At 37.1% G+C, this 24587-nt stretch overlaps 1 long non-coding RNA gene across 1 annotated transcript; it reads right to left on the reverse strand.

The window, feature by feature from the left end:
- Nucleotides 1-1631: 1631 nt before the first annotated feature.
- Nucleotides 1632-24187, reverse strand: LOC139686060 (uncharacterized). The gene is made up of 3 exons (XR_011700292.1): nucleotides 24105-24187; nucleotides 16861-16912; nucleotides 1632-1716 (listed from the first exon to the last, which is right to left on the reverse strand). It is a non-coding gene; the product is annotated as an uncharacterized lncRNA (long non-coding RNA).
- Between the last annotated feature and the right edge of the window lie 400 nt (nucleotides 24188-24587).

The following is a 24587-nucleotide window of genomic DNA, read 5'->3' on the forward strand; positions in this document are numbered from 1 at the left end:
TTCAAAAGATTCTTATTTAAGATTACCAAATTGTTAAAAATTACATCTCCTGAAATGTAACATTAATTTCTTTCAATATCAATATGGCTCAAATCACTCGTTCAAAAATCAGTTATGCTCTCAGAACCAAGCCTTTTCCCTGCATATTCATGAGTCTATTAATAGTTAGATACGTTTTCCATACTTACTCATAATAAATTTCTTCCTCTGGAATCAGCAAGTTCCTCTTTCTCAGAGGCATCACTGCCTACACTAACTAAATAATTGTACCTAATCCTAGTACATTTATCAGCTTAATAAATCTGGTGTACAGGAAGGTAAGGTAAATTCATTACTTCAAAGTAAGCCTTTCAAAGTAACTCTTAGCATCAGGATTCATTAGCTAATGTTTCTTTTCGAAGAGACTAAAAAATACTGCTACAGGAGCTTTGATTCACCTTCAGTTGTGAACATATTACTTAAACCTACATTTTTTTCCATGTATTTATTATGTTGCATGAGTTTATTAATTTTGAGGACTCTAAGTACGAGGGTCATCCGGAAAGTAGTACCCGTTCGTGCCGCATGAAGTGCTGACGACGCGAGTAGCCGCTGAACGAGGTCAGATAGCTTCAGTGGCTTGTCTGCCTTCTCTGAGCCAAGTTGCGTGACGCTAGCATTGCCTGTGTTGTTTCTGTGATTGTTTACAATGTTTAAAAAAATTGAGAACGCCGCCAGTTGTGAAGTGAGGGCAGTGATTAAATTCCTCAATGCAAGAAACGTTCGCCCATGTGATATTCATCGCCAATTAAAGGAGGTGTATGGAGACAATGTAATGGACGAGTCGTCTGTTCGGCGGTAGTGTCGCAACTTCAACATGGGGAGGGGGAACACACACGACGATGAGCGTTCGGGGAGACCGTCTGTCATTACAGACCAACTGGTGAGCTCAGTTGACGAATTCGTGAGGAACGATCGGCGCGTCACAATTGATGACATCTGTGAGCATTTTCCCAATGTTTCTCGAACAATTGTTCATGAAATTGTTAAACACCATCTGCATTATGCAAAAATTTGTGCAAGATGGGTCCCTCGCGTATCTCAATGAGCTGGCGGCGAAGGACTATGCAGCAGGAATACAGAAACTTGTCATACGTTATGACAAATGCCTTAATTTGCTTGGAGATTATGTTGAGAAGTAGTTTAAAGTATCCTCTTTCAAATAAAATTTTTTATGTTTGTTAATATTTACTTTTGTGTCTTTATTTCACGAACGGGTACTACTTTCCGGATGACCCTCGTAGATTTTTAACTAAAATATAAATAGATTTTATGGGGTGAAAATTTAACTTTCTTCATTAGGCAATACCTGAAATCCCATATATTTAGGAGAGAACTAGAGAGAAAAACAGGAATTGAGCAGTGGTAATAATGCTCATTTATTAAGGAAGGTAGGTTTGGTGGGGATGGTATCTAAATAGGTAGGTAAATGAATCATCCAATAAAGATTTCCAATTATCAATTTTCATCTGTTAATCTTATTTTTTATTTGGCATAATTTAAAAAATATAACCACAGGCATCTTCATGTAATTTCAACTCCTTTATACTTTTATTTTGTCAAAAGAATTTCCCATTTCCTTTCCTTCATATTCTTTCCCATCAATCTTCATCTTGCGCGGAGGATCCCAGGTAGAACCTTTGGAATATGTCATCCTAGGTGCTGCCTAGGATATAGCTGCAATGAGAGGAACATATATTTTAAGAGAACGTCTATAATTCTAAATTAGGGAATTACATTAGGCACCCAAAGTTTAGGTTGAGGGGGGGGGGGGTTTCTATGATATTACAGCCAGGAATTTTTTCATAGTTTTAGCCCAAAGATGAGTTTTCCTAGGGATAATACCAATATTAATGAAATATTCATATTTAAATACATAAATATATTAAGTAACATGGAAACCCTCACCTGCTTTTGAAAAAATGCTTCAATTCATTTATAGAAACACAATCATTTCTCACAAGGGTGTAAATTTAAGAGGTTAAATCATTGCCATGTACAAACTAAATGAGGTAAACATTCTTCAACAAGAGGAATAGCATAAAGCTGATAATTTGAAAGCCTCTTTCTAAATTAAAAAAAGGAAATTTAGTTAAAAAGAAATAATTACCCAGGAAATGACAAATGCTTTTGCAGAGTAGGAAGAGTTTTGATTGAGATGAATTAGGTGATTATCTCTGAAAAAATGGTTACCTAGTCTTAGGTTAAATGGGGACTATATGGTCAAATTCCATGCCTTATAATATATTAAAGATTTTGAACTGACTATCACACCTTTTTTTTAGTTAAAATGCCTGTGAATGATTTTTGATGCATCGATATACTTGAAGAAATTTTAGGCTAGTGTGACTGTTAAATTTCTTTTATTTAACTTGTCTAAGCTAATAATACTCACATTTACTTTAGGAGTCCACACACTTATTATTTCACAGCAAGTAATAGAGAACTTTGAATAGAGCAGGAAATGTACATTAGACAGTTTTAAGTTCTTCTCTCCAATTGCAGGAGAATGCATCTTTGACAAAACTAGCACAGCCATAGATCCTAAAGACAAAAATTAATGAATATTTGTGTATTGCACATATGAATATTTGCATAGGATTGACATACTGTCATCAGATATGGGGAAAATGGGAGTGAGGGAGGAATAGCAGAGGATTGCCAAGTGTGGAGGACATCTTGAAAAAATTTTGAAAAGATCTTGAAAATATAAGAGAAATTAAGAGAATTTATGAATAAGTGAGGCATATGATAATGGACCAAATCCATGGATAAAAGAGGAAAAGAATAGTTGAGAAATGTCAGAGATTTACCAGATGGGTTGATAATTATTAGAATTGTGTCAAACTACAGAGAGAAGAAATTTCAGCGACCAACATTAAACATTGTTTTGATAATATAAGATATTCTGTAAAACAATGAAACAAAGATGAGGAGCGAAAACTTTCAAGGATTTTCCATGAACACTTTTTCAGTCTTTAACTTATGTCTGCATTTTATTGTGATCAAGATAACACTCCCATTTCCCTTCACTCATTGAAATATATAAGAATGGCCTATGCAAATCCCATTGCAGTGAATTTGGCTATATTGTGAGTAATGTGGTATGTTTATGCACAAATGCAATTATTATAACTACTTTCCATGATAAAAAAACCTTTAGAAAATAGGTAGTCACTCACGCCACATACTGAAGGGTCTGTAAGCACCATTTAGTAAAATAGGGCCAGAAAGGGAGTTACATGATTGAATAAACCATAGATAGTTTAGATGAAAGTTTATAATTTATACTCAGATATACCAATGCCCTCCAGCTTGTATGTTTTTGATGCATGACTATAAACTGCTCCATGCAGGGGCATAATGCCAGAGAATCGCAAGGAATTCAAGTATGTTGCTAATTTTTCTGGAGCAGGAGACCCCTTAGGATGAATAACCCATAAAATTATCATACTGAAATAGGCAAATGTTAGCCAAACTCCTATGGACTAGGGTAGGAGGTGAGAGATTCTTCTGCACAACCACATTTCAAAAATCTCCTATCTATGCCTATTAACTGGCTTCAATGATTTTTCCCAGATCATGCATAACTACACTCTATATTGAAAACTTTACAAGCCTTTGATTAACATTGTTACACAAAGTACCAGCCATCAAACTCTTCCTCCTTGTGAAATCTTTACTGCCTAACTCAATGCTGGCCTTATATCCCTACTAAATCAAACATTTTGGTCCACAACAATTCCTAGATAGGTAAAATATTCACCCTGTTCTATTTTAGAAACTTCCATTTTAATATTTATCTTGATTTCTAGTTTTGGAAAATGGTATAACACCGGTTTGTTTACATTCACTCTAATCCCATATCTATTCCTCTAATTTTACAATGCACTCAGCATTACCAGCAGCACCTTGGATGACTGACTGACTAAAAACTTGATCATCGCATTTACCCCAGTGGTTCCCAAAATGGGTGCTACCACCCCCCCGTGGGGTGGTGCTCTAGTCTATGGGGCAAAAAGAGGCAAGGGGGCACTGGAGGGTCCTGACAATGTGGCATTTGCTAAGGGTCGGTAACCTTCCTTTTGTCTCTGTTTATAAGCTTCGTTTTCAAAGTTTACATGGTTTAAAGTTCTTACAGATGCAGGAAACAATGTGTTTACTTACATTTAAATTAAGAACGGTTGAAAAATATTTCCAAGCCTTTCTCGTACAAGGGAAACTTTTGAAGGGGTTTAAGCTCATTTATTGTACAGTTGGCATAACTTCACAACACTAAGTACTTTGGCAGAAAGGTTTAGCCTAAATATAACGGGTGTGAATCCAGAAAGGAATCAGCTCATCTGATAAATAGATTCGGTGTTTTTATATTAAACATTTACCTAACTAATCATTTTCCAAACAATTTGGTTCCAACGATATTATCAAGGCTGTATTGATAAGTTATTTTTCATTCATCGCATGTCGTCATTTTTGTTATAGTACTACCATATAATTCTTTGTATTATTTTATGATGGCAAATTATATTATGAACTACTTAAATTAATTAAGTAAATGGCCATTACATAATTAATGTTTCATGAAGTGGTAATAGATAGTTCAAAAAGAGGACCTTTTCTCTCATACTTCGTATACATACGATTGAACTTTTTCCCTTTGTCTGGAACATATCAATTAAATAAATTCCTGGTTCACTGAACTAAGTCATGGTTTTATTGTCATTGAGTATTTACCTGAAAAATAACTTTTTCAAACAATAGGTAATATTCACAATAATTCTTTGAATAAAAAGAAAATTTTGGAAATATTTTGCCTTCACGAGTAAATTGAGTAGTTAAAAAAAATTCTTCTCAACATTCTTAATAATATACCATCAAATGAAAAGGTGGCCTTGCTATGGAATAAACTTTGGTTGAACCAACGCACGCTCAAGAATCTAAAAATTGAATCCAAACCAAGTTCACCGCAACAGTCCCTTGAACTGCCTTTCTTATGAATTCAATTTAGGGAATCACATGGACTAATAAGATTCATAATGACAGAATAGGAGCCAAAGAAATATTATTTCACCCTCAACTGAATAGACCAGTATTATAAATCGAATTTGAGAGGATCTTACTTTGCAGACGAGTGTTTGGTTTCCGCATGAAAGACGGCAAAGGTGCATGTGGGCACAAACTCCCTCCGCTCTGTTTTCAAATTCACACTCGCGTGATAAATGTGTTGCATTTGTATAACAAATGTACAATATTTATATAAAACAAATACACTGAAATAATATTTTCAGTTTGCTGAAGTAAAATTACTACCGTTCAAGAGCAAAATAATGCATAAATAAATCTGTTTTATACCAGGTATGCAGAACAAACAAATGTATCAGCCTTGCTTATGTATGTCTGAAATTATGCCAAAAGCACATAAATATTTTGTTTTGATGTTTTCCATAGGATTATTAGTAATTCAAATTTAAAAATCAAACACTTTAAGATTGAATACACGTCCAATCATTATCTCATACGTGTATTCTATTTAGTTAATATATATTCAATTTTATCTTAACAAAATTTAATATTTAAACCTCTATTGTAGAAACAGAATGGCTGAAAATGACTCATCAAAGAAGAAATGTAAACAGTATAATGAGGATTATCTTAAGTACGGATTTACAGAGTCCCTTTTAAACAATCACATGCCTATTTGCTTACTGTGCGAAAGGGTGTTCTCAAATGAGGCGGTGAAACCTTCCAGACTAGTTGACCATTTTAGAAAGGCACATCCAGACAAAACAGAAAAGACTATTTTAAAATGTTTTCAGTCATTTCGTGACAGAGTGCAAAACCTGCCAACAATTTTGATAGTGTTGTGTAATGCTTCAAAACATATCACTGATGGTTTGCATGCATCATGCAAAATTGCCAAATCTGGAAAGCCACATAAAATTGGTGAAGAAGTTATCTTACTAGCAGTAAGTAAAGTCCTGAGTACTTTTCTGCAGATACTACAATAAAAACATTTTCCCTGAGCAATACTTCAGTTCACTGATGAATAGATGAAATGTCAAAAAATGTGGAGGATATATTGTCCAGCATCCTGAGAACAACAGAATTTGCATTACAGTTGGACGACTCAACTTCGCCAGATAAATAATCTGTGTTCTGCCTTAGGCGCGTATTAACAATGAAAATCTACCTCAAGAGTTTTGTTTGCAAGGCAATTAGAAACAGACATTAAAGGAGATTCAATGTTTTGTATCATGGAGCAGTTCTTTGGGGACAAAAAAATCCACTTACTAACATACTTGCTGTTGCGACAGCTCTGTCAATGACTGGTCGTCTCCATGGTTGCATTGAATACTTGAGAAAATATGTAACAAATGTTTTTGCTATTCCTGGAGTAAGGCAGGATTGTCCGTTAATACCTGTGCTACTCAATGTATTTCAGGAGGAAATTATTTCAGAGGCATGGGAAGCACCGAAGATAGAATGAAAGTAGGTGGGGTATTCAAAAAATCATTTACGTTCCCTGATGATTAAGATTTTGTTCGTCAGTCAGTCAAGGGGTTGCAATCAATAATGAGTGAATAGGAAATTCAGGTTGATAAATATGTGATGGTAATCAAATAACTAATGGCAAATAACTAACGCCGACAACATCTAATGGCTAAAATACTGAGTGATCACCTTCACAAGTCCTTAAACATTGTAATTACAGCAGTTACAAAATCGAAGCCGAAGCTCTTAATGATCAACTCTTCCGAGAGTTTTGTGATGAGAATGATGAAGGTTTCAAATGTTTGTTACTACACACAGAAGTTTGTTGGCTATCAAAAGACAATTGTATAAGGTGTTTCTATAATCTTTTTGACAATGGTGAGCAGTTTTTTGAGGAAAAAGATGCTTTTCTCAGCGGCAACCTTAAAGAGATTAGGAGTGATGTTGAATTTTTGTCTGAACTAGTTGCAAAGTTCAATGAAGTGAATTTACAATTGCAGGGAAACGATACCAACCTTATGAAGGCAAAATCTGTGGTGAGAGTCTTTTTGGACCGTTTAGCCACCTTGCATAAAAATATGATGCAGCGATTTGAGGATCTTCTCTTCCAGACGGTGATAAAATCCATTTTTAGATATTGAGGAAGTTAAAGTATTAGAGGAAGAATTAATTGGACTACAAAAGACATTGGATTGAAACCAAAGTTTAAGATGAATTATCATGAGTTTTGGTAACGGGATGAGGTTTCCAATCATTATCCTGAATTATGGATTGTGGTTATAAAACTTCTGCTTGCATTCCTGACTTCATATTTGGTGGAACATGGTTTTAGTGCAGTCATACAGCTTATTTCCAAGCAGTGAAACAGACTTCAGGTTTTCGAAGGCATGAACTCCTGCTAAGTGGCATTAAACTGGACATTGGAAAATTTTTATCAGGCCATCAAGCCCATCCATTCCATTAAAATTTTATATGATGGAAATATGTCATTAAATTAGGCAATAGAATCTCATGAAATGATTTCTACACCATGAAAAACCATAGTCAATAGACACTCTATTGTTTAACTAATTGTAACAAAACATAGTTAGTTATTCTAATTTCATAAATTGAAAATATTTATGTTATATAATTGCTTAAGTTAAGTAGAAAAATGACATGTAAACTTATAAAAAAAAAGCTTTCTTAACATTATTTGTTTTGATAATTTATTTTTATGTAAAAAGTATATTCTAACCCAAGCTCCTTTTATATTCTACTGTTTCAGGCTTCACTTCATGCAAGTATTTCATATCCATTTTAAAAAGACTTGGTACTTGAAAATCTGTGGAAAAGTACCAAGTCTTTTTAATATGGATAAGCTCCTTTCATTGTGTATTAGTTCTTTTGTATTAATGTGATGATAAAACTACAAATCTATTGGAATATAAATAATCATTTGATTAGCCATTGTTTTTAATTTAATTATTTCAATGTTCCTCATATGGTTATTTTGCTCTATGATTTTGATTATCATTTTAAAGCTACTGATTAGGGGGCATTGAGTGTAGGTTTATGGATCCAAGAAGGCTTGAAAAAGTTTGGGAAACACTGCATTACCCAAATGGTATCAATAAATACCCCCTGAATTTATCTCCTACCTCCAGTTCTATTCATGCCTCTTTAGCCATTCCTTGACATATACATTGAACAGCAGAGGTGGTAATATACCATTGCTTTACTCCCAATACAAACACTGTCCATCTGGGCTCTCTCTGTCACTTCCACCAGAGTATTATAACATTTGCCCAAGATGCTGATAATTCATTTATCCCTCTAATGGAGTCTTTTATTTCAATTTTTTAATTATTTCTACCATATTCACTCCATGTAATGCCTTTCCAAAATCTAAGATACAGAAAAATTGGTCCTTAATTCTCTCTAGGTTCCTCTCTAATAGTGAACTCTTTACTGCAGTGGCATCATGCATTACTCTCCCCTTCCTGAAACCAAAAATAGCATCCCTTAAGTATTCATTTGTTCTGCTCTCATCCTCTTATCGATGACCCTGAGAAGCATTTAGCTCTATGCATAATGAAACTATTTGTTCTGAAGACCTCACATAGGACTGCCTTTCCCTTTCTTGGAAAAGAAAGGTAACTCTGATCTGAGGAAGCCTTCCCAAAAAATCCTCTCATATGCCATATTCTTTTTCTTTGTCTAAGCGTGCTGGAATAACTTTTCAAGCTCACTTGGGTAGCTATGTTCCAGGATGTGCCAATTTGGCGGAAAAAAGAACATGAATAATCTCTAAAATTTTAGCTCTACTCTCCTTTCTTTTGCCTTGGTTATCGTGGTCGATATGTGAATTTATAGTGCTTTTGACGATTACATATGAGATCCCCATAAAACATCAACAAACCCACCCCCTCTAATAGAGGTGTGGTGACAGGAGAGTGGAGCGAATGCTGAATTCATTCCACCCCTGAATAAAAGAGATGTAAAAATTACGTGAGCATAAACTGGAGAATTGATGATTTCAACATGATTCCTCCATTTTGCCTAGCAGAAAAACTTTAAAATAGTCCAAGCAAGGGAAAATTTTTCTGTCAAGTAGTTGTGGTATCCTTGTGTTTGGCCTTGAAAATGAAAATTATTTGGAGAAACCAATAGTGGTTCACAGGAGGTGTTATCCATGGTTCTGCTAAAAACAGGTTTATATGGTTGTAATGATTATGTTTAAGCTTGTGTTTCAAATATGCAATAAAAGTGTCAATCCAAAAAAAAGAGTAATTAATTGATATAAAAATGATGTAGGTGAACAATGATATTGATCTGACATAGATCTAGAGGTATATTTAGGCATGCTGTGCACAAGAGAATGTCAGAAGTGGTCCCTAGTTGATTTTCATTGCCAAGAACAAACAAAACAGCAAAACATCTACATAGAAAAACATGAATCCTTCGAATCATTTTACACATTCATAATTTCATTTCCATACTATCATGATTTTTATTGCTTAAAAGTGATCCAAAACTTGAATCAGAGTAGAATTATTGTTTGTTAAAAGATTTTTATGATGGTTTGATTTGCAAATAATAAATGTCTTGTAATTTTGGATAGTTAGTAGAAGAGATTCATGGCCATAGAAATTAATACTAGACTTAAATAGGAATGGAACTCTTCAATGGCATTCTATTTATCTCAACCTATATCTATAACCTCCCAAGATAGCCTGATTGGTATCTACAATTTCCGGAAGGAAGGATGTTTTAGATAGGGAGCTGTAATATGAAGTGTATGCGGTGTCCTTGGTTATTAACATTCATGGCAATATAAAGTAATACTCGTCTTAATTGCTGCAGATGCCCTTGCACAGTGTACTCACCTATTTCTAACTAAACCAGCTTTATTCCCACCCTCCTAAATGCAAACAACCATTCATATACTACTGCAACCTCTCATTTTTCTTTTTCTACTCTTTCAGGATAGTATTTCTCCATCTCTCTGAAGGTACGTGTATCTGCCAGAACATCAAAGCTCCTCTAAATGCCAACTTCCCTGTAATTATGAATGATTATGAAAGCAGTGGGTATTTTATCAATAACTACATGTGTAACCTAAAAAATGAATAAAACCTACAAGAATGAAATTGTGCCTTTGCCTTGGATCTGGATGCTGATGAATATATTTCGCTTATTTTTTTTCCTTTCCACTATGAAAAGGTTCCTTTGCCAATTGATCTTCAGTACTTTTTACTTGATATTGGAAGAGATATCTCAATTTCTTCCCATTTTGTTATTTAGTTGTGAATTAAAATCTCAAATTATTAAATATTAACAAATTCCTGTTTCTTGCAATATCTAAACTGGTGATGACTGTCTTTAGCAAGAGATATTATTTACCCATCAGTACCTTTGGTTCAAAAGGGTTACATACAAGGAATGCTAATGATTAAATGCCCCATATACAATGAAAGAAAGATTGAATTTTGATGTACGAGGGTCATCCGGAAAGTAGTACCCGTTCGTGAAATAAAGACACAAAAGTAAATATTAACAAACATAAAAAATTTTATTTGAAAGAGGATACTTTAAACTACTTCTCAACATAATCTCCAAGCAAATTAAGGCATTTGTCATAACGTGTGACAAGTTTCTGTATTCCTGCTGCATAGTCCTTCGCCGCCAGCTCATTGAGATACGCGAGGGACCCATCTTGCACAAATTTTTGCATAATGCAGATGGTGTTTAACAATTTCATGAACAATTGTTCGAGAAACATTGGGAAAATGCTCACAGATGTCATCAATTGTGACGCGCCGATCGTTCCTCACGAATTCGTCAACTGAGCTCACCAGTTGGTCTGTAATGACAGACGGTCTCCCCGAACGCTCATCGTCGTGTGTGTTCCCCCTCCCCATGTTGAAGTTGCGACACCACCGCCGAACAGACGACTCGTCCATTACATTGTCTCCATACACCTCCTTTAATTGGCGATGAATATCACATGGGCGAACGTTTCTTGCATTGAGGAATTTAATCACTGCCCTCACTTCACAACTGGCGGCGTTCTCAATTTTTTTAAACATTGTAAACAATCACAGAAACAACACAGGCAATGCTAGCGTCACGCAACTTGGCTCAGAGAAGGCAGACAAGCCACTGAAGCTATCTGACCTCGTCCAGCGGCTACTCGCGTCATCAGCACTTCATGCGGCACGAACGGGTACTACTTTCCGGATGACCCTCGTATTAATGTTTAACTTTGAAATATTTCTGAAGCCCAAGATTAGATCATGTTAAGGAATGGTAATATTAACCTGAGGATGTTAAAAAGCCCTGTTTAAAAGCCATTGATAGACTCAGTTATGGAAAATCACTGAATGGTGTGAAAAGACTAGGTGTGAACACTGAAGACAATAAGGATAATATGATAATGCCATATGTTAATCCAATCAACTAATGCTAAGGTTTGCATAAGAGTATCGGTAACAATTTTTGGCTGACTTGTGCGTGAAGTGAGGAATTCAGACCTTTGGATAAGTGTGTGCATGATCGCAGATCATATTGGTATGGATAATGACAGTGACAGATGTCGGTTCATACCATTGTCACTGAAAATTTGGTAATACGAAAGGTCTGCACTAAACTCATCCCGAAGGTCATTTTGGAGAATCAAGTGTTTGCTAGTGAAGACCTTCTGCAATGGCATTGCGACAATTCCCCAACCCATTTACAGTTCCAACTTGGCACCAGCAGACTATTTCCTATTCCCAAAAGTGAAATCCTCCCTTAAAGGACACACCACCATGTGACCCTAAGTGCCATCAAAAAAGTTTGCATGGATACTCTTGAGGACCTTCCAGAAGCCACCTACCCAGGGGTCTTCGAGTCATGCAAAAGTCACTGACCAAAGTGTGTCGCACTTAAGGGATGTATTTTTAAGAATTTTGAGACATTGTAGCAATATCTGAAATAAATCCATTTTTAAAAAACTTTTCCTGATACTTTTTATACAAACCATGTTTAATGGAGCTGAGTTAAATTTGTCTGATGCTTCCTCACAGATAGAAACAATTTAGTCAGTTTTGCTACCAGATGTGAAAATAGCATCTGCTTAAAGATGAAATTGTAAGAAGATGGAGGGACTATTAAAAAGGTATGTACAAAGTCGAGCAACTGAGATGCTATCCACAAGATGTTAAGGCAGAAGGAATACATGTATGAGTGTGCATGCATATGTGTGTATATAATGTAGGAAATTTAGAGACAATGATTACATGGAATTTGTCAATTATTGAAAAGGCTTGTAACATAAGGTCTTCGAATGAGTGTGAGCCAGCAGATACAGTACTATGCCACGTCACAATCCTGAACTCGTACATCAAAGATTCATTTCAGAGTCAAGAGTAAGTGTTTAAGTGACATTGTATTTATATAAGTGACTGGGATAGATATGATATAATCTGTGGGTGATAATTCAATATAAGTAAAAGTGAATAAGAATGACAAATTACAAAGGAAGCTATGAATGAGTCATTATGGGAATGGAATACATGAATTACCACTGAAAAAAGCAAAGGGAATGGTGTGCAGAGGAGATAAGGGTAATGTAGGGATACAAGGAAAAATGTACAAGTGTAAAAGGATTTCAAATAATTGGGATCAATAACAACAAATAATGTTGAGAGAAATAAGAATCAATACCAATAGCAAAAAGAGATTCAGCCAGAGAAAAAGTGCCCCAAAAGCATAATATATTAGCATAGAATTAAGGGGGAAATTAATAAGTTTCTGTTTGGAGCTTTCTCTCATGCAGGTGTAAAATCTGGTCCATAGAGAAGGAAGAAGGGGAACTGATAACTTCAAATTTTGGCATTATCAATATGCTAAAAGAAGTTTGGTAGAGAGAGTGGCATAAAAGAGATAATTTATAGTATGGGTGAAGTGGGGATGACATTATAGAGCACAGTGAAAAGAAAATCTGAGTTACAATTAGACATGGGTCTCATGAATCCTAATGGCAACCCAATGGTGTGGTTTAGGGGTTAAGATGGAGAAGTGGGCCAGAGGCAAAATACAATATGGCTCAGGTGATGAAGGATGCAGGAATAACTTCATTAAAGTGATGAAAAGAAGAGCTAATAAAAGTTCATGACTTTTCCAAAACCAATCCAACAAAAGAGAAACAAATCACCATTGAGGGCCAACCCTTAGGGGAAAACATGTACAAATTGTAGAATATTAAACCATTTCCACAAGCCTTGAAGGTTCTGACATGTTTAGGTATATGAATCTAATTCCTAAATCTAATGCTCACATACTCTTGTGATTAAATGTAAATTTAAAGAAATTAGCATCACTGAACTAGGGAAATTTCATCAGAAATGAGTGGTTTCAAACAACAGCGTTTGAGGGTATTATGGTGAAAATGATAGTAGACTCAAAGAGGCCATGCCAATCTTCAAAGTCCTAATGGAAATTAGTGAAACACGGATATCTGGCCAACTAGTACATTATTGAAAACCTTATGGATATACTAAAATAAAACTGAAATTTATGCCAATAATAAGTTGTGCACTTTATGTATATGTATGTATGGATGCATAACTACTTTTTTTCACTGTGGAGTTTGGTTGCCCAGCTCCTATTGACTTACTGGGGTTGTTTCACTTAATTCACTGAAAAGAAATTGCTGCAAATATATGCAGTTGTTCACTATACATGTGTTCCAGCAACTGTTTATTGTAGAAAAAATCTCAATTTTCCTTTACAAAATGTTTATTGTCCTTGCCGTACAGGAAAAGAAATTAGGACAGTGTGAAATACTGCTAAGAGCCAGTAGTCCATATCATTCCCACTTTAATTATTTATACGGAAGTGGGATATGATGGAGTATGTTGAAGATTTAAGCATTACGACAGTAGCAAACTTGGCAAAATATTTTGGATACAGGGTCTTGCTTAATGACTCTGTTATGAGAATAGAGAAGAACACCATTGAGGAGTTGAAACATGTCACGTGCTCTAATATCATTTAGCTAAGAGTCATATGCTAAACATCAATTGAAAAAGCAGGTATTAGCTACAAAGAAATTGTTTTGAGACTACATTAGACTCTTTGTGGCAAAGATTGAAATGGAGTACTTAGACAAAACATCAACTTTTAAAGAAAATGATTTTAAGGCAGGGAATATGATGGCCTATTATAAAAGGAAAATTTAATGTTAAGAGCCAGAGCAATGAGGGGTGAAAATGTAAGCATCAGGCCATTCTTAGTGAATTACTCATGAGGAATAATGTCCCACTCAAACCAGGTGCACATGGCACACCAATTGTATGATGATGGTTTTAAGAATTGTATGACAGCAACGAAATTAGCAATGGAATTGCAACAGAGGTAGAAATAGGAACAAGTCACGCCAGAAGTTAAAAAGAAAGTGTGCATGTCTGTGTGTGACTGCCTAGTCTTCTCTCAAATTCTTTGGCCACGAGCAATAATCTATGGACACAAATTGACAATGAATGGTAAACAAATCATAACGCTGTAAGAATGGATGAAGCTTTTGTTTAGTAAAGATCAGTACTCTCAAAAAAATGTTCCATGACTGTAACAAGCAATGAGTAATCTATATGATAGAATAACTCAGAAAAATAAAAGGAGAGCAGTGATCGATATATTCACAAGGAAGGCACCATGCCAATTTCATTAAAAAATGATTAATCACACTTTGATGCCAATTTGTACCTACTGATAGCTGCTTTTGAAAAACTTTAGAGGCATGAAAATTGCCTTCTACCTATTATGTACTTTCTTGATAATAATCCCATCACTTGTTTGATAAAAACATGCATTATAGAAATTTTGTTGCAAAATTAAAAATAAAGGATGACTGTCAGGGTCAAAGAGGCAGATATTGGGCCCTTGATTAGCTAATGGAAAAAATTGAATGAGGCTGAGAATTCTGAGGGTTATGAAAGAATATGTAATTAATTTGCAGTTGAGAGACAAGGATGAATAAGCACAATCTAAATTTTCTATGCCTACAGGATTAACTCAGTGGAAAAAGTGAAATTTTTAATGGAAAGAGCAAGCTCATGCCTTCTATAATAATCTAAATTTTCCAAACAAAGTATCAATTTTACAAGGTCATCATCACCGGTTAACTGACTTGCAGACTGAAACAGGAAAATTGCTAAATCGGTAAAACCTTGAAAATGATGTTGTAACGTAGGAATCGTGGCTATAAGTTTAAAAAATCCTACAGGTCAAATAAGTTGCTTTATATTACAGTAAAAATCCATGATGGGGGGGGGGGCAGAGGGGTCTGAAATTACTATTAGCTTCTAGTGAGTTCATTAGCTTGCTAGAACTGCTTTCATTACTACATTTCAAGCAGACAACCACAGCTGATATTGTTCTCATCCATATCATCATGCAAAATATAAGCACTTGCATTGCTGTATTTTTTGTTTGAATGTCATCTTCAGAAATTCAGAAGCAAATGACCAGAGAACCTCATCTCACCTGTTTTTTTACACACCCCTCAAATACCCCTCAACCACTTTATTGACACTGATAGGTATCCTCTATTATTAAATTTATCAGAAATATCTTTGGTTAATTTTAACCTTTACAATTGTTACTCAAGATTATTCATGTACTTAAATAGTGGTTGAATGATGCCAACCATCCAATCACGCATGTTGTTTGACATCATGAGTGAAATTCTTTTATGCATTTAGTTAATAATTAATGAATGAAACTATTGTGTGCAAAAAACGGGATGTCAAACACTGTGATTTCCTTTCAAGGTATTCTACCTGCTCGAAGGGAGATTGTGGGATGATTCCTAATGACTTATTACTTCAAAATATTGTGTAAACTTGCTCTTTTGTTACTCTATATAATTTTTTAGTATGTTCATCTGCCTTAATATTGTCTAAAAATACTATTCTCCCTTCTCAGTCTACTCCGATCCACAGTCCTCTACTTTCTAACACAACCTACACATCACACTACTGTTTGATATTTCTTATATCTTCTTTTCCTGCCATTTTCTGGAGCAGCTAGCTTACTCTCTTCACCAATCTTATTCATTAATTTCCATTTTTCTTTCTCTCTGTAAACTTTTCTCCATTCTCCATGGTCTACCACATTTTAAAAATCTCCTATCTATGCTTATCATCCTAACTTAAGGATCGAAAGGAGTAAAGATTTCATTTTACCCACAAGGAATTTTTAGAATGTTATTTGGTGCATTAAGTAAAGATGAGGGTGGGCAAAGTGAACTTGCTACGGATAGGTGATTTTGAATTTCATTTTCATGTTTCAAATATGCCTTCAGTCTTCAATCTTCAGATTCCTCTTCAAATATGCCTTCGGTGTTCAATCTTCAGACTCCTCTTCAAATATGCCTTTGGTCTTCCATCTTCAGACTCCTCTTCAAATGTGCCTTCCCACAACTTCAGGCACTACTTCACCTCCTCAAGTCTTTGGAATACTCTTCATGCATGCCTTCACTAATCTTTGCTTCAATTTGATGCCTTCCTTTCTGGTAAAGTTTTTATATTTTCAGAATCATCTCGATACAGACTGACTGACATGCCTCTGGACATAATTTTTCCCACTGATCCAATTTAACCCAATCAATTTCGTTTCAAAATTTAAGTTCCTAATTGTCTATCATATGATAAGGCTCAAGATATTAACCATTCTCAAATATTATATGGCTTGCTTGGATATTTCCAGTTATCTTCCTATGTTTACATACCCTACAAGAATTTTTGTACATTGGTGATACTACTTGGCTCAAATTAAAGCAAAGTAAAAATATGTATTACTCACCCCCAGAAGCATCGGCCATCTTGCACTGTGATTCTTAAGATCCATCAACGGTCTGTAAATATGAAAAAAATAATTATGTTGGAGCAGTTGTGAATAAGTTGAAAATAAAAGACCTTCATAAGCAAAATGTTTCATCAAATGATTTGTCTTTCATTTATTACTTTGATCAATGCACTTATTTGAAATAATAAAGTGTGCACATGGAAATCAATGATGCAATGACTTCATCAAGTAGTGGACTAGGAGATTTAATTACAAAATTGAATTATTAATATCACATCACCATTGGGCTCACGCTATCCAGATTCAAATGAAGATATTCAATTGATATGTTAACTATAATCTTTAGCAGAGAAAGTAATGTTGGCTGTTGAATAAATATGAAATATTGAAATATTTGCTGTTTGCAATGTTTATCGTCTGTGGCAGAGAACGAGCGTCTTCTGCGAGTTTCATCAACAATTATGTCTTTTCCAGGCTCGCAACCACAAAATTTTACTACCCATCGATTCTGGGCATGTCGTTACTCAGGTATTTGGCCGCCTTATATAGTTTGGTGAATCTCTTTCACCACGCACTGACTTCCACGTACTTCAAATACGATGGCGAGTTCTTCGAGCAGACCGATGGAGTGACAATGGGATCTCCCCTGTCTCCTGTGATCGCCAACTTCTTCATGGAAGATTTCGAAGAAAATGCCCTAATATCAGCCCCTCTCAAACCTAAATGTTTCTTCGGGTATGTGGATGACACATCGTCTTCAGGGCATGTCGTTACTCAGGCCAAATACCTGAGTAACGACATGCCCTGAAGACGATGGACGACTCGGCCATCGAAAGGTCGGCAAACCTACGAACGTGGACCCGGTGGGAGATCCGAATAATCTTGGAAAACATTATTCGCCGGGAAAATACGCCGGGTATGGGTCTTCCAAGACGAGCCAAATCCGAAATAAGTGATTCGTGCACGGAGTACACCGAAGCCAATGATCGCCTGTTTCTTCAGAACAACTGGCAACCGTTTCGTTAGAGCAACGTGGAACCGCGAATTTTGGATGGTACACGAGCATTTGCCAAAAGTACTTGGTGAAATACGGAAAAAGAAGCGGCTACGAAGGATCATTCTTCATCATGACAATGCAAACTCTCTCAGATCGGCTGAAAAAAACTACCTATTTGACTGGCCAAAACGTCGAATCGATGGGTCATCCTCCGTACAGCCCTGATTTTGCACCAAATGACTTTTTTTTATTCCCTTTTATCAAGACAAAATTGCGTGGCCAGCGTTGTTCTGCGCCTGAAGAAGCAGTTGATGCATTCAAAACCATGTTTTGGAGGTACCTCAATCGGAGTGGAAAAAGTGTTACGAAAATTGGTTCGAGCGCATGCAAAAGTGTATGGATTATCATGGAGAATACTTCAAAAAACAATAAAGCCATTTTCAACAATAATTTAATTTTCTGTGAATTCACTGTCTTTTTATTTCTAGGCAGAAACTATAAATAACAACCCTCGTACAAGGAAACAGTAGATTTTGGACGATATGATTAATGAGATAGACGAGAGAGAAGGAATGAAAATACAGAGTTAGGCAGAAGGAAATTTAAGCAGCTGAATAAAAAAATCGGGCTAACAACGGAAAGAGGTCGAGAAGTATGTGGGAAGGCACGACCATATGGAAAGTTTAAAAGTTGAGGAAACAGACAAAGAGTGTAATTGAAGCACTGTACAGAAAGGTGAGAACACCATCAGTAATTTAAAAGGGGGATCTCCTTGAAAACATTAAAAGATCAGTCATGAAAACTATTTTTGAACCTGAGAAGATTCAGTGAGATGGAAGGATTACATAGAGGAACTCCTTGATAAAGAACTTGGGCAGCATGATTACAAGTCTTGTGAATGTTAATTAACCCTAGAAAGGTAATGTTATTTTTTTCACCCTATTCTGGTAACGTGTTGAATATTTTTCAGAGGCATCTCGATCCCTACTTGAGGTGCTTTGTGGAGGGCACTTAGAGTGAGTAAGCCGTCCGTCGGATTGGACGTTAAACTATGGATCCCTTGGTGCCTTTCGTTAAGAGTAGGCTAATATCGACGCCGGGCTTCCGTCCACCCTTCATCCTTTCCTGTCCATCCCTAATAGCATAAATGACCTCAGCAGTCGGTCGCCTCCCATAAATACTACTACTACTCTGGTAACGTGGGGTGACAATTTAAAAAAATTCGTATCTCAAACCCATTATGACTATGAGAGTCCTATGGGGGCTCATTTTTTCCTTTTTTAATGTAAAATTACGTGACAATTTGATTGACGTGATTTATGGTAAAGGTCCCGAGTCGTAAACGTAATCCCTTTTCGTTTAGCGCGAGATTTCAACCCGCTTTGGGATGTTTTTTCACCCCAGTTACCGTTTTAGGGTTTAAAAGGCAGGGTCTGAGGCATTTTCCTCTATGTTTTGCCGTAAGGTTTGCATTATTTAATAATAATATGGCTATGATAATACAAGGTGAAACTAATCCTTGATGTATGTCGAAAGTTTTGAGTTAATCAGACCATCATCTTACTCTGATGCACACTGTTTTTAGTTGTTAAATTTAGAATAAGGCAATAAAGGCTATTTTTGTTGATCTTTCTCTTAATACAGACATAGAAAGATAATGTGATATAGATAAGGATTGCTTGGGTCAGGTTAACTCTATGCCGAGATAGAAAGGGCATTAAGTGAAATGAGATCATATTAGGCACTGGGTTTAGAGAACCTCCCCTCATAACTACTTTGAGGTTTAGGAAAAGGTGGGAGGAAGAATTTTTATGGACTAATTCGATCGTTGAATGTACGAGAATATTGTGGAGTAGGATATTGGGTTGTGTTTTCTTAGGAGGGACAAAGGAATTATCGCTGTACCCTTGTGTCCATTCCCCTCAAATCTAACTTGATTAAGAATAGTTGAGATAGGCAAGAAAGGGAAATGGAAGGACGTAAAAATAGAGCTATATAGAATAAATATAAATGTTTGATTGAATAATAAACGGACGGGAGACGGGAAACCAATAGGATGAAAGAAACATTGGTTGTGCTAAAATACGAGTTCACAAGAAAGCGTGAAATCGGTGCGCTGTACTGGAGGGTGAAAAAAAATACGCACAACGGATAAAAGATTAGTCCACACTTCATCTTACTCCACTTATAAAAAAGCAATAGGATCAAATATTACATTATTTAAAAAGTTGCAAAATATCCCATCTTAAGAGACTCAATTGACCCAACTACCAGCATGTACACACCGTACTTCGAACCCTATCGGAGGGTCCTACGGATTCAGTCGTAGTACATGCTGACAGGACTGGGAACAATTAAGGCAGGATATTTTTGGCATGTGGTCAACACTCGCCATGGTCACTCATGCTCGGTTAATCAATAGCGTAATGGCCACTCGGCTACCGACGCTCCGAACACTCCCAACCACAGCGCATACCCAAACGGAACCTAGGGAAAAGTCTGCAATATATACCTAGCTCCTTCAGCAGCTTGTGCATGCGGAAATTATCGTTGACAGTTATTTTAAACTGAAATTGTTCTCATAAAATATGCTCTGCCAACGTTTCTAACGACTCATTTGAGCAGCACAGAAAATGACACAGAACCATCATTTCAGTTTGCGGTTTCGAACCCGCGTTCTCTGCAAAACAATGCTTAGTTTATCTTTCTTGAATCCTATATTCCGAGCCAGGAGCGCCATTGCCCTTAAAGACGCCATTTGGCTGCGCTTGGTAAAATATTTGAAGCGGTGTTCAAATTACATCCCCGAAGCCCTCCGACGACGCCCCCATCGTCCCCGCGATTTCTTTCTCCAACCTCACTCACGTGTCTGCCTCCGCCTACCACTGCATTCCAATCCCTCACCATTATCTCAAGTTTTACCTTCAAGGAAGGTAGGATCAATCGCAATCATTTCGTCCAACTGATCGTAGACACTGATTTATTTACTGTGCGTGCAGAAGGCGCGTCGCATTCGACTTCCGTCCGCGCAAGTCGGAAGCATCCATCCGCGCTCCTCGGAAGCATCCGTCCGCATCCGCGGCGACCATAGCTCACGAACCAGCGCCTGGCTGACTAACGCGGCCCACTCATCACCTAAATATAAATGTCTACTGTTACATTTACTGGAGAGAATTGAATTGCCAAAATTGGCGTCCATTTTTTGCCAGAACAATTCTCTGAAAAAGGCAAACGTGCTTTTCGGGGCAACTCTTACTAGAAGACATTGGATTTCCTCTGAGTTATCCTTTTGGGTACCTACGTGTTTATTGTATCGCGGAGTATCCAGATATAATGGTAACTTGGGGATTTGTGAATCAAAATACAAAGCGACTGAAATCAGGTATGGAGGAATCTGAGTAAGTTGATCGAAAATTGGTTTTGAAACGTGGGAATATTTTTTTTCTTGATGCGATTTCATGGAAGGGAAGATGCGTAAGTCGGTTGAAATGTTGAGCGTTGAAATTGGGTGTGAACAAAATCTCAGCAAGATAGATGCGGCGACTACTGTGTACACTCCGGCGACAAAGGAAGAGTCGAAAGGGTTTCTATGAAGGCGAATCCATACCGGCCGGCCGGTATACGTACATTCCGGCCTCGGTGGCGGTGGGGTACCGTCCTCGTCTGCCAACTCAAGGGTCGATTACTGCCCGAGTGGGTTTTCCTCCACCTAGGGTTCTGGTTTTTGTCATTTTGTCCATTGTTATCAATGTTAATAGTCCGATGTGAAGGCCAAAAAGTGCTATTTGCGGATTAATGCTAAATAAATAATTATACTTTGTGATTAACATTAAGGGCATTGATTCTCCGCAAATACAAAAGATTCGTCGACGTCATACAAGGCAATATTCGTCAGCGTCACACTTTCGCTTTGCGAACAACAATAACTTTAATTAATGTGAGGAATAAAGGTTAAAATGAAGTCTTAAAAAAAGAATCTACACCGATGAAGTTAAAATTAAAATAGGAAAAAAGTATTAAGAAATAACAAATTACAGCCTAGGAATCGTAGTTCCTTCAATGCCCGGAGCATTAGAATTTGCGCAAATATGCACCCTTTATTGCATTATGTAGATATTAATGTACAGTGGTTATATTGTGCAAATTTATTCCTTATCATACATATATCTTTATAAATAAATGGTTGCAAAAATGAAAATGCCCGAGCGGCGATTATTTAATAGAATTATAGTTTGGAAATAACAGAGATATTTCCAGTATTAATAAAAAGTTAATCTCAAAGTTCAAATCAAAACAAAAAGTGCCAAAAAAGTTACAGTTTATTCGAATTTATTTTGTTCAAAGGAGAAAGGAGAACTTTTTACAACATTACATAAATCCTTTTGATGAGAAACTAGTGGACAACTCAAATCGAGTAAACCGTTAGAAGTCAACTTTCAGTGAAACTAAGAAAAAATACGCCGCGTATTGCATTGTTCATTTACCAATTAGGCCACATGTTCTCTTTCCCTTTCCACCTGAGGCACCATTGATCATATCTTTTTCTATCCAATGTTTTTCATCCCATTCAGGGAAATACCACAGTGCATCCCTCGGAAAGTGGCCGCGCATCCACAAATGATAAATATTGCTTTGGACGTTCAGTGGGAGTTTTTCCATTTAACCATTTTCAATATCAACCATTAAAAGTCCACTGGAATTTTAATGGTTGACTCCAAGATTTGGTTTTGAGTGATCCACGAATCCAAGTAGTAGTAGTAGTTTTGATGGGAGGCGACCGACAGCTAAGGTCATTTGCGCCATAGGGGAAGGACAGGAAAGGATGAAGGGTGGAGAGAAACCCGGCGTCGGCATTAGCCTACTCTTTACGAAAGGCGCCAAGGGGTCCGCGGCTTAACGTCCCATCCGACGGACGGCGTACTCACTCAAAGTGCCCTCCACAAAGCACCTCAAGTAGGGATCGAGATACCTCTGAAAAATATTCAACACCGCCGGGATATGAACCCACGCCCTCAGGGTGGGAAGCCAGTACGTTAGCCCCCGCACCATCTCGATCCCCACGAATCCAAGTTCGCGAAATAGTTGAGGCCATAGACATATCACAAGGTAGAATGTTTTAAATTCTGTACGAAAAATTGGGCGTGAAAAAAATCGCGGCAAGATGGCCTTGCTCTCACTGAAGAATAAACCCAATTGGTGCGGCCAATTCGGAGGCTAGTTTGCGCTTTTCCGTCGCGATCCTGACGACTTACTGCGCCCGTGAGACGAAACATGGATACCACACTCGAGGAACGGTCAAAACGATGGGTTTCTAAAGACAATCCGGTTCCGAAGAAAGCGAAGACGATGAAATCGGCCGACGAAGTGGTCGCCAGTGATTTTTTGGATATCATCTACATCGATTACTTACAAAAAGGATAAACGATAAATGAAGAGTACTAAGCGTCGTTATTGCACCCTTCGGGCGAAGAAATCAAAAAAAACCGTCGTCATTGGGAAAAGAAAAAAATCTTCCATCAAGACAAAGCGCGGGTGCACATCAGCGCAGTTTCTGTAGCGAAACTTATTGAATTAAAGTTCGATATTACAACATGCACCGAATTTACCAGATTTTGCGCCCAGTGACTTTTTTATTGACAACCTTGAAAAAATGGCTCCGGGGCAAACGATTCACGTCGAACGAGGTCCAAATTTACTTACTTTGAGGACCTTCCGAAATCCTAATTTCTGGAATGTTAAAAATGTTGAAGAAACGATGGGAAAAGTGATTAAGTTAAGAACACATTACGTCGAAAAACCTATCCAAATTAATGCTTTTATTTTTTCCAAAACACTTATTAAACCAGCAAGTATCGTCCCTCGACTCCTTCTATGCACTGGAGGCTTCAACTCCCCTGTACCCCATGGCCTGTCAGATTGAACGCCCTTCTTTCCCATTCCCCATATCCGTGCCTTTCACTACGGGGTCAAAGAAGCTCTATTGCCATTTTCAGAATCAAAGAATCGAATACTAAAAGTGAATTAACTAGAGAAAAACCATTACATTCAAAGCATAACCAGGTTGCACTGGTGAATCAAAATTAGTATCCAACCGATTAAATATCCACAGCAAAGGAAACGGGAGAATAGAAATGGTATTAACTGTGCACATTGAATATATCGGAGATGACGCACATACAAATGATGCATGTACTTCAGCACTTAATTAGCTGGGGGCGAAGGTCAAGTATTTCATTTCACTCACCGATGGCATTCGGCAGGAAACCTCACCGCAGACTGGTGACTGGTGACCTCAGCACAACTGCAACTCCTCTTCTGAGGTGTGGCTGGAAGAGAAAAAGGATAAATGAGAACCATCATGACCAACTTTTAATTACTCCATTTCACTTTTTAATTTCCTGACGCCATTTCTTGCCACAACAATGTTTACTAATTGGTGCTTTTCTGTGAATATTAGTGGAATCATACTTTTCACGAAAATTAACGCTTACCGTATGGATTCAACTGGTGAATCCGGTCCTTGGTCTTCTCCCGATACCCCTCACGATGCACATTGGCTCGACTCGAGGGACAAAGTGAATGGTTCATTCGACAGACTAAAGGCAGCGCTGCACACGTGGAATTGAAAGTTACGGAGATGTGCAGGGACGTGTCAGACGGGTCGCATTTGTTGAGAGGCGTGCGCAAGGAGAACCTGCGGGCGGACAAATTCAAGCAGCTGTAGGGT

The sequence above is a fragment of the Hetaerina americana genome, unplaced genomic scaffold, assembly GCF_022747635.1.
Source record: "Hetaerina americana unplaced genomic scaffold, ioHetAmer1.1.p SCAF_1, whole genome shotgun sequence".
In the NCBI taxonomy this organism is placed as follows: domain Eukaryota; kingdom Metazoa; phylum Arthropoda; class Insecta; order Odonata; family Calopterygidae; genus Hetaerina; species Hetaerina americana.